General features: G+C 41.8%; 1 long non-coding RNA gene across 3 annotated transcripts in view; it reads left to right on the forward strand.

Moving 5' to 3' along the window:
- LOC124782224 overlaps positions 1-24,298 on the forward strand; it is a 51,113-nt gene that overhangs the window by 12,303 nt on the left and 14,512 nt on the right. For all 3 annotated transcript variants that reach the window (XR_007015956.1, XR_007015955.1, XR_007015957.1), the window contains exon 2: positions 12,865-13,171. This is a non-coding gene — a long non-coding RNA (uncharacterized LOC124782224). The remainder of the gene's footprint in view (positions 1-12,864; positions 13,172-24,298) is intronic.

Below are 24,298 nucleotides of genomic sequence, written 5' to 3' on the forward strand. Positions count from 1 at the left end.
ACTTAGTTCAGCCACATTTGCACTTAGAATCATAGCAAATTTGGGGGAGGAGAGAAATAAGAAAGTTGACATATTTTGCTTATATTCGTTTAGTAATGTCCTATGGCATAATTTTCTGCGGTAACTCATCTTTAAGAAAGAAGGTCTTTATTGCCCAAGAATAATATGTGGTGTTCACCTGCAATCATCTTGTAGACATCTGTTTAAGGAGTTGGGCATTCTGACTACTGCTTCACAGTATATTTATTCCCTCATGAAGTTTGTTGTAAATAATCTACTACAGTTCAGAAGGAACAGTGAGGAACATAATTACAATACTAGAAGAAAAAATGACATTCATTACTCAACATTAAGGTTGTCTTTAGCACAGAAAGGGGTGCACAATGCTATAACAAAAATTTTTGACCACTTACCCAGTGATATAATTACCCAGTGATATAAAATGTCTAACAGAGAGCAAGGTAAAGTTTGAAAATAAATTGAAAAAGTTTCCCCTTGACAACTTCTTGTATTCCATAGAAGAATTTCTATATTTGTAATGTGTAAAAGGTGTTGGGTAGGAATTGCTAACTCAATCTGTATATCTTGTTTTCATTTCAGGAAAAAAATTATATGGTGATGTTTAGAGTACAAATAGATGTACAAATTAATTTGTAATATGAATGTAAAATGACTCGTGCCACATCATGATGATTTATCGTGCAAAATGATCCGTGGAACATGAAAGCAACTAACTAACTAACACAGCTGATTGGACAGTTTTGGTCTGTGAAGCCTCAGTGAAGCACTTAGCATATTTGGAGAGGGAAGCCATGTCACTACAGATGGGATGACAATGGATGTCAAGGCTGTATGGGACGGACTTCTTGTTATGGAATGGGTGGAAGCTGTCAAAGTGGAATTATTGCTGGTGGTTGCTGGGTTTGAAATGGACAAAGGTACTGATGTCATCTTTGAGGTGGCGGTCAACATTGAGGAAGATAACTAGTTGGCTTGAGGAAGATCAGGTGAAGTGAGCAAATAGGGGAGAAGGTGATGAGGTTCTGGAGAAATGTGCAAAGAGTGTCGTCACCCTCATGAAGATGTCATCAGTGAATCTGGAACAGGTGAGGGGTTTGGGTTCTGGGCGATTAAGAGGGATTCCTAGATGGCCCATGAATAGGTTGGCATAGGATGGTGCTATAGTGGTGCCCACTGGTGTACTGTGGATTTGTCTGTAGGTGATGCCTCCAAAGCAGAAGAAATTGTGGGTGACCAGGAAGGATGTTGTAGGTTTGAAGTCAGTCAAGCATTGGGAAAGGTAGTGTTTAATAGCAGCAAGGCCATGGGCATTGAAGACATTAGTATAGACGGAGCTGAAATTGGCAATGATGAGCAGGGCATTGGGTGGTAAAGGAGTGGGGATTTTGGAGAATCGGTGGAGGAAATGGTTCCTGCACTGCCACAGAGAGAATGTCTGCTCTTGTGGACCAACACCTTCAGCCTACTATCCATTGAGCAAGATGATGCAGTGGTTAGCACACTGCACTCGCATTTGGGTGAATGATGGATCAAACCTCATCCGGATTTAGGCTTTCCGAGATTTTCCTACATTGCTTCAGGCAAATGCCGGGATGTTTCCTTTGAAATGGCATGGTCGACTTTCTTCCTCATCCTTACCTAACCCGATGAGACCAATGACCTCGCTGTTTGGTCCCTCCCCCAAATCAGCCAAACAACGTACTACCTTTAACCCACATTCCTATATAAAATACGCATTCTCCCTTAAAGGTATTTGTGGATAAAACAAGAGGAAATTTAGGTCCATCTTTGCATTTCACAAATACCTATGTAAGGGTTCAGAATTGAGTTTTAGTTTCCGGTGCTTATATCTCTAAAAGATTGGCATTACATATCAAGAGGAAAGTTGAAAATCCTATATATTTATAACCAAAGTTAAGGAATACCTTATTCACCTTCTCTCCAACTTATTGGAATAATTGTATTCAGGCATATTAATTCTGTATAGCTCTAATGTTCGTTTCAAACAGATTTTTAATTTGGGCAGTATATGGACATTTCATAGTTATCTCATTTAATTAAAGGTACATAAATTCTTAAGATGTATTATATAAAACCACAACTGGCTATTGTAAGAAGAGAAGCAGTGTATTCTTTCCACACTATTGTTTTTACCAAATATGCTTATACTTATTATATTAAGTAATGTAGAAGTAAAAAAGCAAAGCTCCACATTCTGGCCCTGATGGGCTAATTGAGACCAACTGACCACCATGTCATCCTCTGCCAATGGCATCAGTAGATGTATGAAGGGGCATGGGGCCAGTGCACAATTCCCCTGACCATTGTCGGCTTTCTTGACCTTGGAACCACTACTTCTCAGGCAAGCAGCTCCTCACTTGGCATCACATGCCTGAGTACACACCATTCCAGTTGCAAATGATGGGCAAATTTCTGGCTGTACCAGAAAACAAACCCGGGTCATCCACATTGCCGTCAGATATCCTGACCACTTAGCTACAGAGGTGAACAGTATAGAATTATTTCCACAATTATCATTGTGGAAAGCTTAGCACTAGTCAGGCTTCAAATTTTGGAAAAATGACAACAGTACAATGGTGTTAAATTAAAAGAAGCCCTGATACTACAAAATCTCAAAAGGGAGAACACTTTCCCTGTAACAATCAAAAAAATTATGATAGAAAAAGAATCTGTATAGTATGCAGAGTATATGAGCAGACAGTCAGCTGAAGTTACTTAGTCACCTTGTGACAAGAGAATTTTATTTGTCCTCGTATGAAAAACTGGACTAACAGTTTTTGTATTATCTCACACAAGTACAATTAAGAATAAGAATATAGGTCATAAACATGGGCATCTGCAATGGTGAGGGGGGGGGGGTTCAAGAGGGGACATTTTTCTCCTCCCCCCCCCTCCCCATTACCTAGAATGTAGAGTTTTTATTCATTAAAGGATTCTCATATACTAAATCTCTCATTTTGCCAGTTGTAGAGTTACATTAGCTTAGTTGTGGTATGTCATTTCTTGAAAGTGACCAATTCATTTATATCAAAATGGCAAAGCAATTTCACAGTTTTGCTCCTCCCCCTAGTCCCCATCCCTGCCACACGGGATACTTTCTGTGGATGCCTGTGGTCATATCATTTTATTTTTAAACACTCTGGTAAATGTTATCAGAACTTACATTACCAATACAAATTATGTATTGTATGTTGCCACACACAATCTGGAATCAACAGCCATTTCGAGAGTACAGTTGTCAACAAGAATTAACACTTTACACTGAAAGCATGTTTATGGACCACATACAAAAGTACACACAAATCAGAACCACCTGCCTCAGCAGAGACGGCTCATTGTTGTTCATACAATGTTCTACTAGATTTCAATATTCCATAAATAAGATGGTCTCAGAACTTTCCAGAAATGGATTGTGCACAGCACACAGGATTGATCCTGCTCCTTGCAAAACAGTAACCCATCATTTTGGAGTTTACTGTAGGTTGCTGGATCTGGATATAGTCAGTAGTCCTTCATATAGCAATGCTGTTGCCTTGCATTCTGGTTGTGTCATATCTTCACTGTGATGATCAAAGAGAGTTAACCCTTTGAGGCTTTGTGATTGTCAGGAAGGTTTTCCTTTTCCTTGTATCAGAAACCCTTATCGTCTATCTGCACATCAGACTTGTGAAAGACTTTTACGTAAAAGACATGGATGAGATCTCAATGCTTTGTCTCCTTGATGAAGGATCACTTGCTTCAACTTCTTGGATGGTGTCTGATAAGCTACACAGTATTCATCATCATCAGTTATCTGCTATATTAGCAGGTCCTTTGCCTCTCCATTTTCTGCGATCCATTGCTTCCTTCTTAAGGCTGCTGTATGTTGCATCGTCGATCATGTCATCCAGTATCTGGAATCTCTTCCTTCCTCGCTTCCTTTTCCCTTCTACATAACCTTCTAAAACTGTTTTTATCAGTCCATCATTCTTTCTTAATATATGCCCAATCCAATTTCTTTTTCTTCTCTTTATTATATCTAGTAACTGTCTCTTCTCTCCCACTCTTCTCAGTACCTCTTCATTTTTTACTCTGTCCATCCAACTTATTCTTTCCATCTTCCGCCATGTCCAGATCTCAAAAGCCTCCAGCCTTTCTGTCTTTTTTCCTCATTGTCCATGTTTCAGCGCCATATAGAACACCACTCCATACAAGACATTTTATGAGTCTCTTTCTGAGTTCTCTGTCCAGACCGCTGCAGAAGATTCTCCTTTTCTTATAAAACTCCTCTTTTGCCATTGCTATCCTTGTTTTAACTTCTGTGGTGCACTTCCAGTCGGTGTCTATCCTGCTACCAAGATACTTAAAATTTTGCACCTGTTCTAGTGTTTCTCCATTCAGCACAATTTTTATTTCCTTATTTCCACCTATTGCCAATACTTTTGTTTTATTTGTGTTAATTTTCATTCCATATTTTTATCCATTAGTTGCAATGGTGTCCACCAAATCCTGTAATTATTTTCCCCTGTGGCTAGAAGGACCATGTCATCAGCAAATCTCAAGCACCCTTCTCTTCTTCCTCCAATTTCTACTCCTTTGTCATCTAATGAGCATTTGTCAATCATATTTTCCAAGTACAGGTTGAAAAGAGTAGGTGATAAACAGCATCCTTGTCTTACTCCTTTCCCTAGTCTGATCCAGTTTGTACTTTCTCCTCTCACTTTAACTGAAACTTTTTGATTAAGGTACAATGAGTTTATAAGTCTTCTGGTTTTCCAGTCCACTCTCTTTTCCCTCATAACAGTCGCCAGCTTGTCCCAAACCACATTGTCAAATGCCTTTTCTAAATCGATGAAGCACATATATAGGTCTCTTCCTTTTTCAATAAACCTTTCTCCCAAGATTCGTAGGAGCCCTATTGCATCTCTGGTGCCCGTATTCCGTCTAAAGCCAAACTGCTCCTCGCCGAGATTCTCCTCTATTACTTTTTCAAGTCTTTTATTAATTATTCTTAACATTACTTTGGCTGCATGTGAAATGAGGCTGATTGTCCTGTGCTCACTGCATTTCTTGGTTCCTTGTTTTTTCGGTAATGGAATCATTACTGTTGTCAAAAAGTCCTCAGGCCATACACCACTGTCATATATTTTATTACATAACCTCAATATTTCTCTTATTCCATTGTGGTTCAAGCATTTTAGTATTTCTCCCGGTATTGTATCTGTACCTACTGCTTTGCCATTTTTCATTGCAGCAATGGCAGACTTTACTACTTCCATTATGATGGTCGGTCCTTTCTCTTCATCACTTACACTGTTGTGTGATTCAAGTTCCAGAGTTTCTGGTTTGCTATTTGTGTCATATAGCTCTTTTATATATTCTTCCCATCTCTGGAGGACATTGTCACGATCTTTGTACACTACCTCTTCGTCTTTACTCAAAATTTCCATAGTAGCACTTCCTGCTCTGTTTTGTTCCCATGTCATAGTCTTTACTCTGTTGTATAGTAGGTCGTATCTTCCCTTCCTGTCCAGTTCTTCAATTTCATCAAATTCCTCTTTTAGCCATTTTTTCCCAGCCTGCTCTGTTTCTCTTCGCAGTTCGTTATTTAACCTTCAGTATATCTTTCTTGCATCTTCAGTGTTCTTGTTTTTCAATTTTCTTCTCTCCTCCGTCTTGGAAATCATTTCTTGTGTGACCCATGGTTTTTTTGACCTTTTCCCTTTTACATATCCTATATTTTGCTGTCCTGCTTTAATGATTCCTTCTTTCAGCATATTCCAGTACTTGTTGACATTATCAGGTGCTTCTTTGTCTCGTAATGTGTTTAGAAAGTCCCAAGACAGCATTTCTGTAATTTGTTCTTTGTTGGACCTTATCTTCTCTAGATCCCACTTCTTCACCATTGTCGCCTTTTTCAGTTTTTTCATTCTTATTTCTATTTCTGCCATAAGTAAGTTGTGGTCACTATTAATATCTGCACCTGGTAATGTGTGCACCTTCTCGATTCCATTCCTGTATCTTTCTTCTACCAGTATAAAATTGATTTGGTTTCTGTATTTATCCCCTGGTGATTTCCAAGTGTAGAGCCTCCTCTTATGGTTCTTGAACCATGTGTTTGCCGCTATCAGCTGCCTTTCCCTGCAGAAGTCAATTAACCATTCACCTCTGTCATTTCTCTTTCCAAGACCATGACTGCCTACTATGTTTCCCTCTTTCCCTTCTCCCACAATGGCATTCCAGTCTCCCATTACTATTTTGCAGCATTTTTTATTTTTGTCCATTATTCTCTCTATTACATCGTACGTTTCCTCTACAATTTGGTCATCATGTTCTAAAGTTGGCATATACACCTGGACAATCAGTAAATCTTTTTGTGCTCCTTTCAGCCTTACACCAATAACCCGGTCATTTGCATAGTCTACATATTCCACACATTTAGCCAATTCCTTTGTCATAATCATTCCTACTCCATTCATTCCCCCTGAGTAGTACAATACATATTCATCTGACTGCAACTCTCCATGTCCATTCCATCTTACCTCAGCAACTCCTTCGAGGTCCATATGGTTCTTTTCCATCTCTCTTTTAAGGTTTTCTAGTTTTCCTGCTTGTAGCAGAGTTCTGACATTACAGGTACCAATTCTCGTTTTGATTTTTTGCCTCCTTTCAAGTTGTCCCGTCCCCCCCCCCCCCTCCGGAGATCCGAATGGGGGACTATTTTATCTATGGACACTGATTTAACATGAGAGGAAGCCATTTTTTGTGTATAAAATGGAGACTGCATTATGCAGGGAAGATAATCTGCGGTGGTATTCCATTGCCTTCCACAGTTCTGGAGGCCGCCCCTAACATGGGATACAGACGCCTTTTGCAACCGCCCGCTCTGGGTCAGACGCTGTATGCGAAGTATAGGTTGGAAAATGAAAGACCCCTAGTCCTCAAAACCTAATAGCGTCAGGGTCGGAAAAGAACAAGAGCTGACCGAGGGGGCCAGATAGGAAAGATAAAAGTGAGGAGCCTGGCATAAGTAAGTGTATACTACCAAGCAATGCGTCGAACTGAATTGCCCTTTTCCGGCAGTGCACCACTCTATAAAGCCTGTTTGGCATATGTATCTGCCAGAACTATTTGCGATCATGTGCCTGGTGTATTGAACTAATTCCTGGGCTAACTGCTATCTCTGGTGAAGCAGTTCTGCAGGCCCCGCGAATGAGTACCGGTCCCTGGCGGCCGTTGTTGGAGACCTAGTGTTGTGTTGTGGCCGCCAGAGAATATTTGTGTTAACAACATAGGCTTTTGTGGTGAATATATGCCCTGTGATGCAGGCATCCCTTATTGGTTGGATGTGAAGTGGCAGAGGACATGTCTGGGAAGTCATCCAGAAGCTGCTGCAAGTGATCGTCTGCCAACAACGACTGGACGCCGGGCTCGAGTCATGTATCTCATGGCTCAGTAAAGGAAAAAGATCCATTCCCAATAAGTTGGTGGCCTTGGGGGAGGCGAGGACCACAACCCAGGCTGTGACATCGTGAGTGAGGTACTGGGCTTGAGCCAAGAACCACCCCTGTATGTGGATGATGTAATTGCTGTAGCTCTTCAGGGAAGTATGGAATGGATGAAGCAGCAGTGAACCCAACTGACAGTGGGAATCCCCATCAATGATGGTGGCAAAGGACCCTGTATCCACTTGAAAAGGGAGAGGAGTGCCTTTCAGTCATACAGTCAGAGTGATCGCTGCTGTCATGTACAGAAAAACCATCTGCATGAAGGAAATCAGCAGCAGCAGGTCCGTCTCATCCACCATGGAGCTGGAGGCATCAAAAATAATGTGGTCCACAGACATCAACGATGATGACCGACAGACCTTGGCTTTGTGACCCTGCTTTCTGCTGGCCGAACAGGTCACCCTTTGGAAGTGGCAATCTTGCTTCTGATGTTTGACAAAGCATTGACTACAGAAGAGCAACCATTGTCACTGCTGCTGCTGCGGCCATCATTGGCACCGGTGGGGACCGGCACCCTAGTACTGGAGGGTGGGTTCAGCCACAGGAGGGAGCCCCTGGCACTGCTGCAGCGGCTGCTGTGATGGGAACTGGCATCGCGGGGGGCAGACGGCAAAGACCTGTGCTGAGGACTTCAGCGTGGAAGCAGAGCGAAAGAACTGCTCATGAGTGCGGATAATGGATAAACACATGTGTACAGAGGGATCTTTCATCTTCAGAAGATCTGTCTGTAAGGTATCAACTGGGCCATGGACAAGAATCATATCACGAATGAGTGCCAAACCATAAGAATGGTTGCAATGGGGGTTGCCACAGAAAAATTGACAGTCACGGCAGAGACCTAGCAGCATAGCAATCTATTCCCTGTAGGACTGCGCGAGAAGCTTCTGACAACAGAAGAACTTGTGACGTGCTGCCGCCATGTGGACCTGAGAGTCAAAATAACCAAATAGGCTACAAGTCAACGCCTAGTAGGGAGAGCATAAGGTTCTGCATCGGGATGCAACTGTTGCAGAAGGTGGTAAACTTCCGGGCCCACATAGGCGAGAAAAAATACGCATTGCTGAACGTCACCAGTAACATCATGAGCAATAAATTGTTGCTCCAGATGAGCCACGAAGTTGCCCAAGGCCCAAAGGATTTGACAAACTTGGGAAATGCAGGAGGTACGGCACAGAGCCCCAGAAGCAGGGAAGCTGTTTGGGACCCCTGCATAGATACCCCAAAGGGGGATGGGGGTAAGGGGTTGATATTGCCTGTAAACGCTGAATAATCAGCTCATTCGCTTGTTGCGTACTTTCCAACAGTACTATGACTCTCACTGAGGGTTCATCAATAACTGGAATACCATCTGCCACAGCTGACAACAATCAAGCAAATGCCAGAAACGATTAAACCATCTCATCCCTGCTTATGTATCTGTGGTAGCAGAATAGAAATGCAGAATACTCAAGTCTGAAAGCAATTTATTGGGCTCACCAAAATGAACAATAATACAATCACCAAAAGAACAACAGATTCGATCCCAACTGCAGATCATATAAAATAACAAATAATAATAGAAAAGACCCAACTCTTTATGGAGAAAGATCACAATAAAACAATTCTACAGTGTCAAGATGTTTGTCGACTATACCAAGTCCATCTGCAAGAGATTGGCCAGCTAGAAGAGGTGTCTGTCCATGGCTACCAGGGTTCCAGCTCTGTATACTTCCAAGCGGTGTGTCGAAGTGCCCTTTGCCAGCAGTATGCCACTCTATAAAGCCCGTTTGGCAGACGTATCTGCCGGAGCTATTTGCGGTCACATGCCTGGTGTATCAAAATAGTTCTTGGGCTAGCTGCAACCTCTGGTGAAGCTGTTCTGCAGGCTCCATGATTAGGTAGTGGTCCCTGGTGGTCGTTGGTGGAGACCTGGTGTGGTGTTGTGTTGTGGCCACCGGTAAATATTTGTGTTGACAACAGAGACAACATAGGTTTTTGTGGTGAATATATGCCCTGTGATGCAGGCTTCCCATGTTGCTCAGACGTTAAGTGGGATGCCAATGCATTAGGCGCTAAGGTGTATGAAGTGGATGGCCACAGCAGTTAAAGACCTGGCATTTGATAACTGCTTCTGAATCCAACAAGGATATTCACAATTTCCAGTTGACGTACTGACAGAGCAGCATACTTCAGGATGAGCTGGGATGACACACAATCTACCCCATTTTCTTTTATAAAGTGTTCCATCTGTTAGTCTGAATTCTCTTTTGACAGCTTCTTCTTTCTCTAAGGTGACTGTGGTCTTCATTTATTCTGTAGCTTCCCTTTGTTTGGCTGTAATGTTTGTCAGTGCAGTGATGACAAGGATTTCATCAGCACCGTAATGTTTCTCCTGTGGATTCTCTGAAAGGCAGTTTCACTGTCAGGGAAGATGTCAGCACCTCCTTAAGGATACAGAAATCTCTTTCTTGTAGCTTGCTGCAAGAAAATTAAATGTCTGCATACAGCAGTTCTTGTCAAGGCTGTGCTTGGAAACAGATATCCTTTTGTGAAATTTCTGTAGCAGGAGCACATTCTGAGGAAGATTCTCGTATCACAGAAAATCTGTTGTGGCTCTTACTTTTTCTGGACCAGGACAGACTCTATTTGCATTAACTAGATCTGTGTGTCTTGGGGAACAGAGATGTTTCTAAGATTCTGGCTAAAGCCTGTGTTGTAGATAAATTTCACCACCGTTATCAGGTGGCTTAGATGCTCTACAAATTTCTTCACTAAAACAACAATGTCATTCAGGTAGCAAAGGCATGTCATCCATTCAGGACATCAAATTAGGTTGTCGATTGTACATTCAAAGGTGACTGGAACAATGCACAGACCAAGTGGCATAATTTTGAACTTAAAGAGACCGTCAGATATTATGAAAGCAGTCTTTTCCAGTCAGTCTTCAAGCTTGTTCTGCCAGCAGGTAGTTTGCATACACACAGTGAAGAAAATATTCACTCCCTTCAAACCACCCAATGTGGCATTAATTAATGGCAATGGGTATATACACTTTACATTGATTCTATTCAGATGCCAGTAATGGATCCAGAAACTCCATGCGCCATCTTTCTTCTTGGTGGGGATTTTCTCAAGAATGAATTATGTCATTCCACAGCATCTATTTCATCTGAATTATCTGTTGTCCAGTTGGAGTTTCCCCGTGTGAGCATTGATCGATACAGGAATGACCCCTAGTGTTGACAGGTGTTACACATTGAGTTGTTTCTGTCTTGACTTCCAATCTGAATGCACCTAAAATTTGACAAAGAATGACCAACACCTACCAGTGTTGTTCCTTTATCAAACCTGGGCCTATTGGTGGGTGGATAGCAGATTCCTCTGGTGGTTACTCAGTAATGGTAGCATAGTACAGTTCTCCATTGATGGCACTGGCATGACTCTCTTAGTCTGGTTTAGCTGTTCCTATATACATACCCTTACTGATATGTTGTGGCTGTTAATGGCAGTTTGTGTGCCAAACTTCGTCCACTTGTGGGTGGCTATGATCATCAATGACTAGAGCTTCACAGTTTAATTGAATGTCCAGACTGCTGAACAGAATTCCTCTCATTTGTGACAGTGAGAGTGTGTCTTCAATGGTAGAAAGTCACCCAAAGCAATTGCATTTGCATAGACTTGTTGGAGTAGCTCTGTCAATTTGTGCTCTACTCTTACACAGTCAGTACTGCATTGATGCTATGATAGATGAAGCAAGAAGGACGGAAGAAAACAGACTTGCGTGGGCAATGAGAGCATTTGTAACCAAAAGAAGTCTGCTATTATCAAACACGAACCTTAATTTAAGGAATAAATTTCTGATTCAAAGCACAGGATTGCATGGAAGTGAATCATGGATATGGAAAAACTGTCACTGGAACTGAAGCATTTGAGATGTGGTGCTGTAAAAGTATGATGAAATTTATGTGGACCACTAAGCTAAGATTTGAAGAGGTTCTCTGTGGACTCATCATGAAAAGAAACATGTGGAAGACCCTGGCAGCAACAAGTACAAGATAACAGGAAAAATGTTAGGATATCAGGAAATAGCTTTTGTGATATCAAAGGGAGCTGTAGAGGGTAAAAGCCATAGGGGAACACAGAGACTGAAATACATCCAACAAATAATTAAGGCCATTTTGTGTAAATGCTACTTTGAGATGAAGAAGTTGTCACAAGGAAGATGTTTAAATAGTAGTGTGAGGTCCTGACGTTTTTTTGTAACTGCCATTAGAATAACATTCAGAAATATGTAAAACTTCTTTTTGATGTGCTATTTTTCTCGTGCATTGCCTGTTTCTGGAAACACACGATGAAGTCCTCTGATACAACAACATCCTTCAAAATAAGTGCTTAACAGAGGCCTTTTGCTATGCCAGCCATTAAATGTGAAACCTTGTATGCTTCCATTACATTTAAATTCACTCTGTGACAAAGCATCAGAGGATTCTGTATATATGATTGTGTTATCTTTCCCTGGTGCTGGACTCTGTTCTTCAGTTCTTCTTTTGCTGTGTGAATCTGTTGTTGGTTGTTACCAACTTTTTTCTAATTTACACCTGTAATTTGTCACAGATCTTATGCTTTTTATTGTGGTTTTCAAACCACTGCTGGCTGTGCCATCAAAGTAAAAGTAGACATTGGCAAGACACATCATATCATTCCACCTGTTAGGTGGATTCTGACTGTCATCTCGAGAAAACACTGTTTGATGCCTGATGTGCATTTTATTCATCAATGTTTTCGTATTTGTTGGTTCCTTGACAATACAGGTCATAGGAGGAATGTATTGTTTGTACTCTGGCTCACGAATGTTGTAGCTTGCGCATAGTTTTATGAATCACAGTGATGTTTGTGTCCAAGATACCTGGTGTCTCCAACAAACTGTATCATGCAGGATGTAGAATCAAATACCCGTTATGAGAGAAGAGCAAAGTGATTCACAAGAACTAACACTTCACATAGAGAGCACTTTTACTGACTACCTGTGAAAGTTCAGTTGGAGTTGAGCTGCCTATTTAAACATTCATAGAATAGTCTACCACATTTCAAAATTCTGTACATAAGTAATACCCAGAACCTTCCAAAAACTACAGAAGTTAAATAATGAGAGGAGGTGGCGATCAAACTGGTGACCCAGCAGCCAGTGACTATTACTTCTATACCACAGTGAGTGAGACACAGTCCACAGCAGCAATATTTGTGTGTGTGTGTGTGTGTACTGCATAGGTTATTATATGTATGTATTATCTAGACTGTAAGCTTAATGACTTGTCTTGTGTTACAAGTACATACATGTAAAAAATGTAATTTCTAGGACCAGTAATGTCACAAACAAACACATTGCCTAATCACACTGCTCATTGAGCTTCGAATCGATGTACTATGGGCCCAGAAGAGATGAAAACACGGGCATCAATCTCAATAACATCAGAAGCAATACTAACAGCAGAACAATTGCCAGCAGCAAAAACATCTCCTGGAGTAGAAGAAGCCGCATGTAAAAAGATCATAAAGAAATCAACACTACCAAGAGCACCAAAAGCAGCACAGAAGAGAGGTGGAAGGAATAAAAGAAAGCAGGGGCCTATGTATTTGATGGGAGAGTATTTTTACATCCACAGGTAGGAAAAAATAACATAGTGAATGTAAATACATCTGCATCTACATATGTACTCCACCACAAGTGTACTGGGGGAGTTGTAGTAATTCCCTTTTCTGTTTCACTCACAAGTGGAGTGAGGGAAAGATGACTATCTATATGCCTCTGTATGAGTTCTAATTTCTCTTATCTGGTCTTCAAACAACAGAAACTCCAGGATGGTATGTCAACAATATTAGGAAAAGAAGAGATTGATACTCAGTGTAAAGATGACCTGTTGAGTTGCAGACAGGCACAACGAAAAGACTGTTACACATTATAGCTTTTGGTCAAAGCCTTCTTCAGAAAGTAAGCACGCACACACACACACACACACACACACACACACACACACACACACACACACACACACACACACAAGTAATCACACACGATCGCTTCTGCTGGCAGCTCTGACCAGAATGCGAATGTCATGTGAATAGCAATCTAGAATGGGGTGCTGAAAGAGGAGGGACAACAATGTATGGGGATGGGAAGAGAAGAGCACTGTGTGGCGAGACGTGCAGGGCCTAACAAGGGTGCCAAGTGCAGTGTCAGGAGGTAGGGTGCACGGGAGAAAACAGGGAGTGGAAAATTATTTTCGGCTGCATGTTGTGCCACAAGGTAGTCTACTTTGGTCTTAGCCACACTTTGATCATGGCCGTTCACCCTGGTGGACAGCTGGTTGATAGTCACACCAATATAAAAAGCTGTGCAGTGGTTGCAGCAGAGCTGGTATACTACATGGCTGCTTTTACAGGTGGCCCGGCTCTTGATGGGGTAGGATAAGCCTGTGACAAGACTGGAATAGAAAGTCCTGGGTGGGTGGACCTGGGTCTTACACAGGGATTTGATCCCTGTGGCAAGGGGATGGGATTGGGAGTGGCATAGGTATGGATTAGGATGTTGAGTGGGTGATGGAGCAACACTTTAGGAGGGGTGGGATGCCCCCATCACTCTTTTACAGCTGGCTCCTGCAGGTGGTCGGAGGATTAGGGGTGTGCAGGGAAGTGGTAAGGGATATCTGTTTTTGACTCAGTCCGTGGGATAGTGCCTGTCTGTGAAGGCCTTGGTGAGACTTTCAGTTGCCTATTGGTCAGTGTTGACACCATCTTCTGTATACCAACATCCTCATACCCGTGATCTTGCCGCAATTGAACACTACCTTTCCCAAAGTCCGTCACTTTAGATCACTACCTCATTCCTCATATGCCTAATTAACTTTATCCTAAGATATAACTACTTGTCCTTTGAAGGGAAGGTATACAAACAAATCTGCAGCACAGCAATAGGCACCCGCATGGCACCATCCTATGCCAAGCTGTTTATTGGCCATCTAGAAGAAACTTTCCTAGCCTCCCAAAACCCCGTTTCATTGATGATATGTTCATGATCTGGACTCCCAGCCAAGACACCCTATTCCCATTTCTTTATTACTCTAACACCTTCTATTCCATTCACTTCACCTAGTCCTCCTCGACCCAGCATGGCACCTTCCTGGATGTTGACCTCCTCCTCTCTAATGGCTCCATCCACACCTCTGTCCACATTAAACCCGCCAACTACAAAGGGTACCTGCATTTCAACAGCTGTGTCCTTTCCACACCAAAAAATCCCTTCCATACAGCCTGGCCAACCAAGGATTATGTATCTGCTAATGCCTTAACAAACAGGCATTACCCACAGACCTAGTCCACAAACACATTTCCCATGTCATTTCCCTGCACACCAATCCTCCCACCACTCCCAAGAGCCAGCTATGAAAGAGTGTCCCTTTCATCAACTAATACCAGCCTGGACTGGAACAACTGGATCACATCCTTCATCAGGACTTTGATTATCTATTATCATGTCCTGAAATGAGGGGCATCCTATCCAAGATCCTTCCAACCCCTCCTAAAGTGTTGTTCCATCACCAACCCAACCTCCACAACATCCTAATCCATACCTATCCCACTCCCAATTCAGCCCCTTGCCACAGGGATCATATCACTCTGGAACACCAAGGTGCAAGACCTGCCCAATCCACCCATCCAACACTTCCTATTCCAGTCCTGTCACAGGCTTATCTTACCCCATCAAAGGCTGGGCCCCCTGTGAAAGCAGGTATGTCATATACCAGCTCTGATGCAACCATAGCACAGCTCTTTATATTGGTATGACTACCAACCAGCAGTCTTCCAGGTTGAGCAGCCACCACAAAAGTGTGGCCAAGAGCATAGTAGACCACTCCATGGCACAACATGCAGCTGAACATAAAATGCTTCATTTCAACAGCTGCTTCAAAATCTGGGCCATCTGGATCCTCTCCTCTGTCACCAGCTTTTCTGGACTGTGCTGATGGGAGTTATCCTTACAATACATTCTCAGCCCCTGAAATTATCTTGGTCTCAACCTATGGTAACCAACTGTCCTCACACCTGCCACCCAATAGCTTCCACTCCCCAGCCTTTCGCCTCCTTCCCCACCCTCATTGTGTGCTGCCTGTCCTTGCCCCTTCTCTGCTCCTCTACTTTTCCACTTTCTGTTTTTTCCCCCACACATCACCTCCTGACACTGCATCTAACAGTCTCATCGGGCCGTAATTTAGTTCCTGCAGATGCCGCCAGACAGCATTCTTCTCTCCCTTCACCCAGACACTGCTGGCCCTCCCCCTTCCCCACCCCACTAAAGATTGCTATTCATACGACAGTTGCATTCCGATAACAGTTACTGGTGGTATCAGTCATGAAGTATGCTTACTTGTGTTAGTGTGTGTGTGTGTGTGTGTGTGTGTGTGTGTGTGTGTGTGTGTGTGCGCGCGCGCGCACACACGCTATGCCGAAGAAGGGTTTGGCCAAAAATCTATAATGTTTAACAGTCTTTTTGTTATGCCTCTGTTCACCTCAAAGGGTTTTCTCATCTTCGTAACTCTTATACAAAACGTATGTTGGCAGCAGTAGAATTGTTGTGTAGTCAGCCACAAATGCCAGTTATCTAAATTTTCTCAATAGTGTTCACAAAAATAATGTTGTCTTCCCTCCAGGTATTCCCATTTAAGTCCAAGAAGCATCTCCATCAAACATATCAGTAACAAATCTGTCAGCATGCATCTGAATTGCTTTAATGTTTTCTTTTAATCCAATCTCGTGGATATCCTAAACATTCCAGCAGTACTCAAGAATGGGTCGCACCCAAAGACATAGAATACCATAGAGTGGCAACACTGTGACCAGGATGAAGCAAATTGAACAGCCCACAGCCATGTTCTTGGAAGTCAAAGGAAAGGGGCATGGTACATGATAGTACATAAGAAAATTCAAAAATCTAGGATAAAATAATGAAGTTTAACAAATGGAAGTTGTTTCTGTGCTGGTGCATAACACAAATGTACAATACAACTAACAGATAATATATTTAAACAGTATGCACTTGAAATTAGATATATTTGTATTTTTATTGCTTTATGCCTACAATTATAAGCTGTGCAAATGTTAGGATGATTTCAAAAAGAAATTTGGCAGTGCTTATCTTACAAGTATGCACATATACTCCACTTTCAAAACACCCACAGAATTTGAGTGACTAAAATGAGGAAACCATAACCACTTTCATCTGGCATTTGGCTGAAATCGAAAATCAATCATCTGATGTCTCTCACTCATGACTTTTAAGAGGATTCATTTCATTTCACTGTTTCCTTTCTATAACTTCCTTGTTATGACATTGTGTCCTTTCAAAGCAATGTCACATTGAATATTTATCAGAAACGTGTCACTGTAGGTACAATTTGTTATAATTAAATGTTAGTTAAGGACACATCAGCTGTAAAAGTCATTGGGGATTCTGAGATGAATGATAATAATGTCTGGAATTGTTTGTGTTGACTGTGGTCAGGGATGTATAGTTAAGGAGTTGAAGGAAGTACATTTGCATCCTGGTTCATGATAGTTCTTTTTTCAACCTTCAAATTTGTAACACATTCTTGGACTTTCTTGTTCATGTAACAGTGGTATGTTCTTACTCAGAGCTCTATCAGAAATGAGGTTATTCAATTTCATAATTTCAGTCTGATTAAAAAATTAAAAATTAAATTGCTGCAAGTGGAAACAGCTAGCAGTGACATTTATATTCTTTCTTGTCACAAATATTTTGTCATTTTTTAAAAATATGTCACAATTTCCAAAGTGTGGTTAGACAGGAACTGAAGAGTGGAGCTCAAATGGCAGAAAATGAAATGAACAGCAATCATATTTGTAACCTTGCTTGTCATATGCATTTAGCTGTGATCAAATCCTTAACAAACAATGGAAAATCCAGAATGGAATGTAACAATACAATGAAAAGGATAGTTGCTACTCACCATACAGTGGAGATGCTGAGTCGCTGAAAGGGACAAAGAGACTGTCAGAAAGTTAGCTTTCAGCCAACAAGGCCTTTGTTGAAAATACACACACACAAAACAATGATTTATGAGAAGAGCTGGAAGAGAGATTATCTGAAAATTTAAGTGATGCAGACACAAAAAACGTGTATCAAGGAGGAAGGGGAGGAGACGCAAAACATACATGCTGATCAAAGCAAGAAAAATAGCTAAGTCAGATGAAACTGCTTTAAGTTAGGAAATGTGATTATAAATTCAATAAATGTTTAGAAAATATTGAGTGTTGTTGCTGATAGACACACATGACATGGGAGGAATGTATAAATCAAAGTTGCTCCATTATGCATAACCAAGTATGTTCACAGTGAGGAAGATGGGCAAATCAGTGAATACAAATAAACTACAGACAATGTACAGTGGTTTAATTTATTAGTGGGCAGGTCAAGTACAATGAACTGTGGATGAAGCCCAACCAACAGGCATTACATGCATTGATCAAAAATGATAGTGCATTGAGAATGGCTAGTTTCTAGCTGAAATCTAGATCTGCTAATAAAATTTAAAAAGGATGACTGATATCTGAAATCTATTATTTACAAGTCAATATAACATGCAACAGTCTTCAGAATGGAAGGTAACCTGATGGTTTTTACTGTTTGTTTTAAATTGTGGTTCTTAGCACAGGAAAGAATGGCGTTATTTAAAATCAACACAAGTGACTGAAACAACCTTTTTTTGGCAGGGTGAAACATCTGAGGTGGTCAGTCAAATGTAAGGACATGCCCAGGATTGACACAGGTCTAGGGTTTAATTCTGTACAGAGAGTCACAGTTTGTTACAATGGAGATTTTGCTTTTGAGGGTATTGATATCCACATGGATGAACCAGAGAGCCAGGCACCATTTAACATTCCTCTTGACCTCTCAGGTAAATCATCACTGCCCAGGGAGAAGGACAAGGACAACCATGGCTAATCAGTGACTCCCACAGGGATGTGTAGCATTGAAAATTAAATCGACACCGATCACATTGGGTAGCAACACAACTTCTGGTCCAGAAGATGCTGTTCTACAAGTCTTACAGGAAACTAATTTTAAAATTGCCAACACACTTGCATTAAGGGACTACCACACCATACAGGAAGGAGAGGACTAAGGGTGAAGTGTCTGTTTTCAGCAATGACAGATGATGCTCCTCTCCTGTCTCTCTTACCATGTTAAATTCCATCCTGGATTTTGCATTGTTTGTTCCATGGCCATAGAAGCAATTGAAGTGGAAGTTCTCATGCCAGTTACAATCTCATTGCTAAGGCTTTTGTGGTCACTTGTCAAGAAACTGCCTGTAGGGTACTGTCTCAGGTTCTTCGGCCAATGTTGATGATTTTTCTAACATTTCACCAGCAGGAGTGGCTGACATCGTGAAAGCTTCACCCTCCAGTATTTGTGCTGGGCTGGAGTGGAATCAAGTTCACATCTGCAGATTATATGTACCTCACTCACCACCATCCAAGGGGTTTTCCATGGTCGTTTCCACTGTGGTTCTCCCCTAGCTACCTGCAATGGCAATTCACTGCAGCACAGGAATCTTGAGCCTTTCTTCTTTCTTGTTGAAGCTATTGTCAAGTTTGTGTATTTCTATAGCTTCTCTGAACAAGCATGTGTGATAGCTCTTCTCTACAGTAAGCGTGTTGGATAGCTCTTCTGTACAGAAAGAACTTGCATATCAGCAAATTTTACTGTGTGATCAGTCTCACACAGCACATGCTTCGCCACAGCCAATTTCTTCACTTGCCTCAACCTGCAGTGCTGATTATGTATGGCGAACCTGCGTTGATTGATTGTCCAGTCATTCTAATGTAGATTTTCCACATGTACATGGAATGCAGTATATTCCCTATATTGCAGGTGAGCCTCTTTCCCTCCTTTGCTGATCTGAGGCACTGTTTGATCTTCTTTTTCAATTAATAAATAATCTTGAAGCCTTGTTTGCACAATATATGGCTGATTCTCTCCATCATTCTAGGAATGTATCACAGAAGGGCTGTACAACATTTCTTTTTCTGATGTGTCACTTCGCTGAGTGCTTGATGCTGTGACATTCCTTATGTAACTGGGGGGAGTACCCATTGCTCCACAGAATGCTTTCCAGGTGTTGCATCTCACATCTGAGGTGCTGCAGCTCACATATCCAGAATAAAGAAGAGTTACAAGCTATCAGGAGTCTTAATGTACATGAGAGCATATTGATATGACCATCGTAATGAAGACTGAACATTATGAGCAGAATATCTGAATCATATTAGATCTGACAATGTGCAAAAAGCTAAGTACGGATCGAATGCAGTGGATGACACAGAATATGAATTGATTGATTAATTAATTAATTAATTAATTAATTAATCAGGACATCTTGTCTCGCGGTGGACATACAGAGGAACCTCCACAACACAGAAGTCCTACTATCTCATTTATATGGAATACCAAAGGTCCATAAGACCAATTGTTAGTACTCCTGGCTCACCAATTTATAAACTGGTGAAATACTTGGCCTCTATGCTCCAGCCACATGTGGGAAAGGCTGACACATACATAAAGGACTCATGACATTTCATTCAGAAGCTGAAGAAACTAAAACTTTGATCAAACAACATCCTGGTCAACTTTGATGTTGTTTCTTTGTTTAACAAACTGCCACTCAGTGACTCTCTGGAGTACACTCGTTCCATTTTCTCGTAAGACATCACCAAACTCTTTCTTGCATCTCTCACCACAAGCTATTTCATGTGGAATGGCAATTTTTACAAACTACTGGAAGGTGTCACCATGGGTAGTCCACTTAGTCCAATGGTGGCCAACTTCTTCATGGAACATTTTGAAGCACAGACACTGGACTTGGCACCTTGTAAACCTAAGGTGTGCTGCGGATATGTCAACAGTACCTTCATTGTGTGGAGCCATGGTGAGGAACAGCTCGATGACTTCCTAAAACACCTGAATGGCATCCATGCAAACATAAAATATACTATGGAGATAGAAAAGGACAAACACCTATCATTTCTAGATGTGCTCATCACAAGGAATGGTGAAAACCTGGGACACAGCGTGTATTGAAAAGTGACACACACAGATCAATACCAGCCAAATTGTCAGATCACTACCAGAGCCAGAAAAGAGGCATGGCTGATAAGACGCTAACATGAGCATGTTGAATATTTGAGCTGTAGCACGTGAGAGGTGAGATGCAACATCTGGAAATTGTTCTGTGGAGCAATGGGTACTACACCAGTTCTGTAAGAAATGTCACAGAATCAAACACTCAGTGAAATGACACATCAAAAAAGAAATATAGGGTACAGCCTTCCTGCCATACATTCCAAGACTGATGGACAGAATCAGCTGTATATTATGCAAACACAGTGTAAATACTAGTTATAAACCGATAAAGAATATCAAAGAGTTTCTCAGATCGGCAAAGCAGAAAATGGACCCACTTGCAGTGTCGGGAATGTATCGCATTCCGTGCACATTTGGAAAAGTCTGTGTTGGAATGGCTGGACGATCAATCAACACTAGGATCACAGAACATAAGTGGCATTGTAGGTTGGGGCAGGTGGAGAAATCAGCCATGGTGGAGCACTTGCTGTGTGAGACGACCATATAGTAAAAATGGCTGACACAGAAGTTCTTGCTGTAGAAAAGAGCTATCACACCAGCTTGTTCAGATAAGCTATAAAAATACACAAACAGGATAACACTTTCAACAAGAAAGAAGAAAGCCTCAAGGTGAATGGATCCTGGATTCCCATGCTGCAGCAAATGACCGTTGCAGGTAGCAAGAGGAGAACCAGAGCATAAATCATCACAGAAAAGCGGAAGAGACATGCCAGTACATATAATCTGCAGCCATGAGCTTGAATTCTGTCCACCACCATCAATATAGGGTGAAGCTTCAACAATGTCAACCACTCATGCTGGTGAAACATCAAAAAAATCGTCAAACCAACATTGACTGAAGAACGTGAAACAGAAGCCAACAGGCAGTTTGTTCCTTAAATCTTTCACCTTGTGATCCCTTATTTGCAGATAAACTTACAGAACTCATCAGGCACTCCCCCACCCATTCCTCCTCGTGAGGGGCTTCCATGCACACAGTGTGCTGTGGGGCTCAATTACCACTTGCTCCTGGGGTCAAAATATCGATCACCTTGTCTTTCACAGGATATCAGCCTTTTGAACTCTGATAGATGACACACTTTTCCACAGTTACAGGGTCGTCTTCAGCCATTGGCCCTTTTCTTGCTATTGGCTACTGCAGACTTAGTTCAATGGGAAGTGGCCACAGATTTGCATTCCAGTGACCACTGTCCATTGTTGATTCATCTACTGACTTGGATGGTGATCAACAGTAGACCATGAAGATGGGTGGTTCTAAGGGAAAACCGACTACAACACAGTCATCAGATCATCTTCAAACATGAGGTTGTACCCAAGAAATGGTAGACTATATCACCTGAGGGATCTAATGAGCAGCCGCAGATTCAGTTCTCCAGTCTAGCGACCACCTGAAACGATGGTCTGTGCCTTGGTGGAATAATGAATGTCACTCAACAATCAGAGACAGACATACAGTTTTGTGGAAATTCAAACATCATCCAACTACAGAAAACCTTCATGCCTTCAGATCTGTGAAAGCACAAGCAAGGTGAATGATAAAAGAAGGAAGGAATTTGCAACTTCCATTAACTACTACACTTCCACTGCACAAGTTTGGGACTCAATGATGTGGATTTCAAACAAGGGAGATTCACCCCTATGACTGTGTTGAGGAGTGGGATCTTAGTGGACGTGCCTAAATACATGGCTCAGGTTTTAACTGAACACTTTTTTACTGTCACTGTATCATTCAAACAAACTCCTGCATTCCAGGTATTTTGTAGGACTGTGGAGATGAGGAGGCTCTGCTTTTTCCTGTGTAATGAGGTGGTCCACTGTCTTCCATTCTACATATGGAAACTATGGAAACTGGAATCAGCTCTATCTGTAGCCAGAGACACTGATGCAGGACCAGATTAGATTCATTATGCCATCCTCTGTCATCTGTGCCCTGAAACCAAAGGCAAGTTTATATCTTGTTTCAGTCAGATCTTGCTTGGTGGGCAGTACCTCATGATTTGGAAGGAGGCAATTTTAATTCCATTGTGAAAATCAGTCAAGCATTGTACTGGCCCTAACAGTTAGCGGAGTGTAGCCCTCATCAGTTGTATGGATAAGACTGTCAAATGCATGGTCAACTGCCATCTCATCTGGCTCCTTGAATCCCAAGGTCATTTGTGCCGCTCTCAGTGCAGTTTCAGGCACTAGCATTCTCACTTAATTCTATGGATATGGTGATACAGGATTCCTTCTTATGCCAAAAACCATTTGGCTGGTTTGTGTTTTGACCCCAAGAAGGAGTACATCACCACTTGGAAGTGCAAGTGTCTTTGTCAACTTCATAAGTAGGGGATACGTGGATGTCGGCCACCTCTGATCCAGTCCTTCCTCATGGATCAGTGCTTTTGATATTTCATTGATGATGCCTTTTCTGATTTCTATGTTCAGAAGAATGGGATTGCCCAGGTTAGTGACCTCAGCATCACATTATATGCAATTGCTGTCAATGCCATCTCCTCTGCAGTCAGGGGCCCTGCTAAATGCTCTTTGTTTGTGGGCCACTTAGCAATTTTCTACTTTTTCTCTGATTTTACAGTGACAATGAGACAAATACAGTTGACCATCAGGATGCTGGAAGCTTGGACAAATAAAACTGGTTTTGGTTTCTCACTATATGTGTCAGTTTTGACCATGCTTGTCAAAAGTTTTCACCAACCGGAGATCACAATGAGGGATAATATTTTACATTTTAAGGACACTGTGCTTACTATTTCACTTTGAATTAACCTGAATGCTGCACCTGAAAGGCCTGCGATAAAAGACTTCAAATCATTGAATAAATTGAAATGCCTCTGCGGAAAGGCTTGGAGAGCTGACAGATGCCACCTCCTTCAGTTTCATAGGCCATTTGTCAGGTTGTGGTCAGATTACAGCAGTGTAGTTTATGGGTCATCCCATATTTCCTATCTCAAGATGTTATATGCTGTTCAACATGAGGGCTTTTGGATACTGACTGGAGCTTTTTGTAGCAGCCGAGTTCAGAGTCAGTATGCAGACAATGAGTAACCACCACTCTGGATTTGGCTCAAAAGGCTGTGAGAATCTCAGTGTTGGCTCAGTTATTGGCACTAAGTGCAGCAATCCACCCTAGCTTTGAGCAGTTGTTCAGGAATTGGCACAATGCGACGAAGCCATTCAGGACACATGTCGCTGCTGTCTCAAGGGTCTGGGTGTATCAGACCTCTGAAAACATGGCCAGGGATGGCCCAAATTGCCAACTTGTTATCCTCAGAGGTCCAACGTGATTTTAATCTTGACACAGTACAAGAAAACTTGTACACCAAATTACATTTCTACAGCTCTGCTTTCTTCAGTGTGTAAGTATGAACCACAGTTTTATTATTGTGTATATGGATGGACCCCAGCAAGAGAATGCCCTTGGCTGTACAGCTGTTTTCCCTAATAGGGTTTTCAAAGCATGCCTTCCAGATCAATGTACAAATTATGATGCAGTGATGTATGGCATTATGATAACACTGGAGTGGATTCACAGGCACCGCAGTACGAAGTTTCTCATCTGTTATAACTCACTCAG

This window comes from Schistocerca piceifrons, chromosome 1, assembly GCF_021461385.2.
Source record: "Schistocerca piceifrons isolate TAMUIC-IGC-003096 chromosome 1, iqSchPice1.1, whole genome shotgun sequence".
NCBI lineage: Eukaryota > Metazoa > Arthropoda > Insecta > Orthoptera > Acrididae > Schistocerca > Schistocerca piceifrons.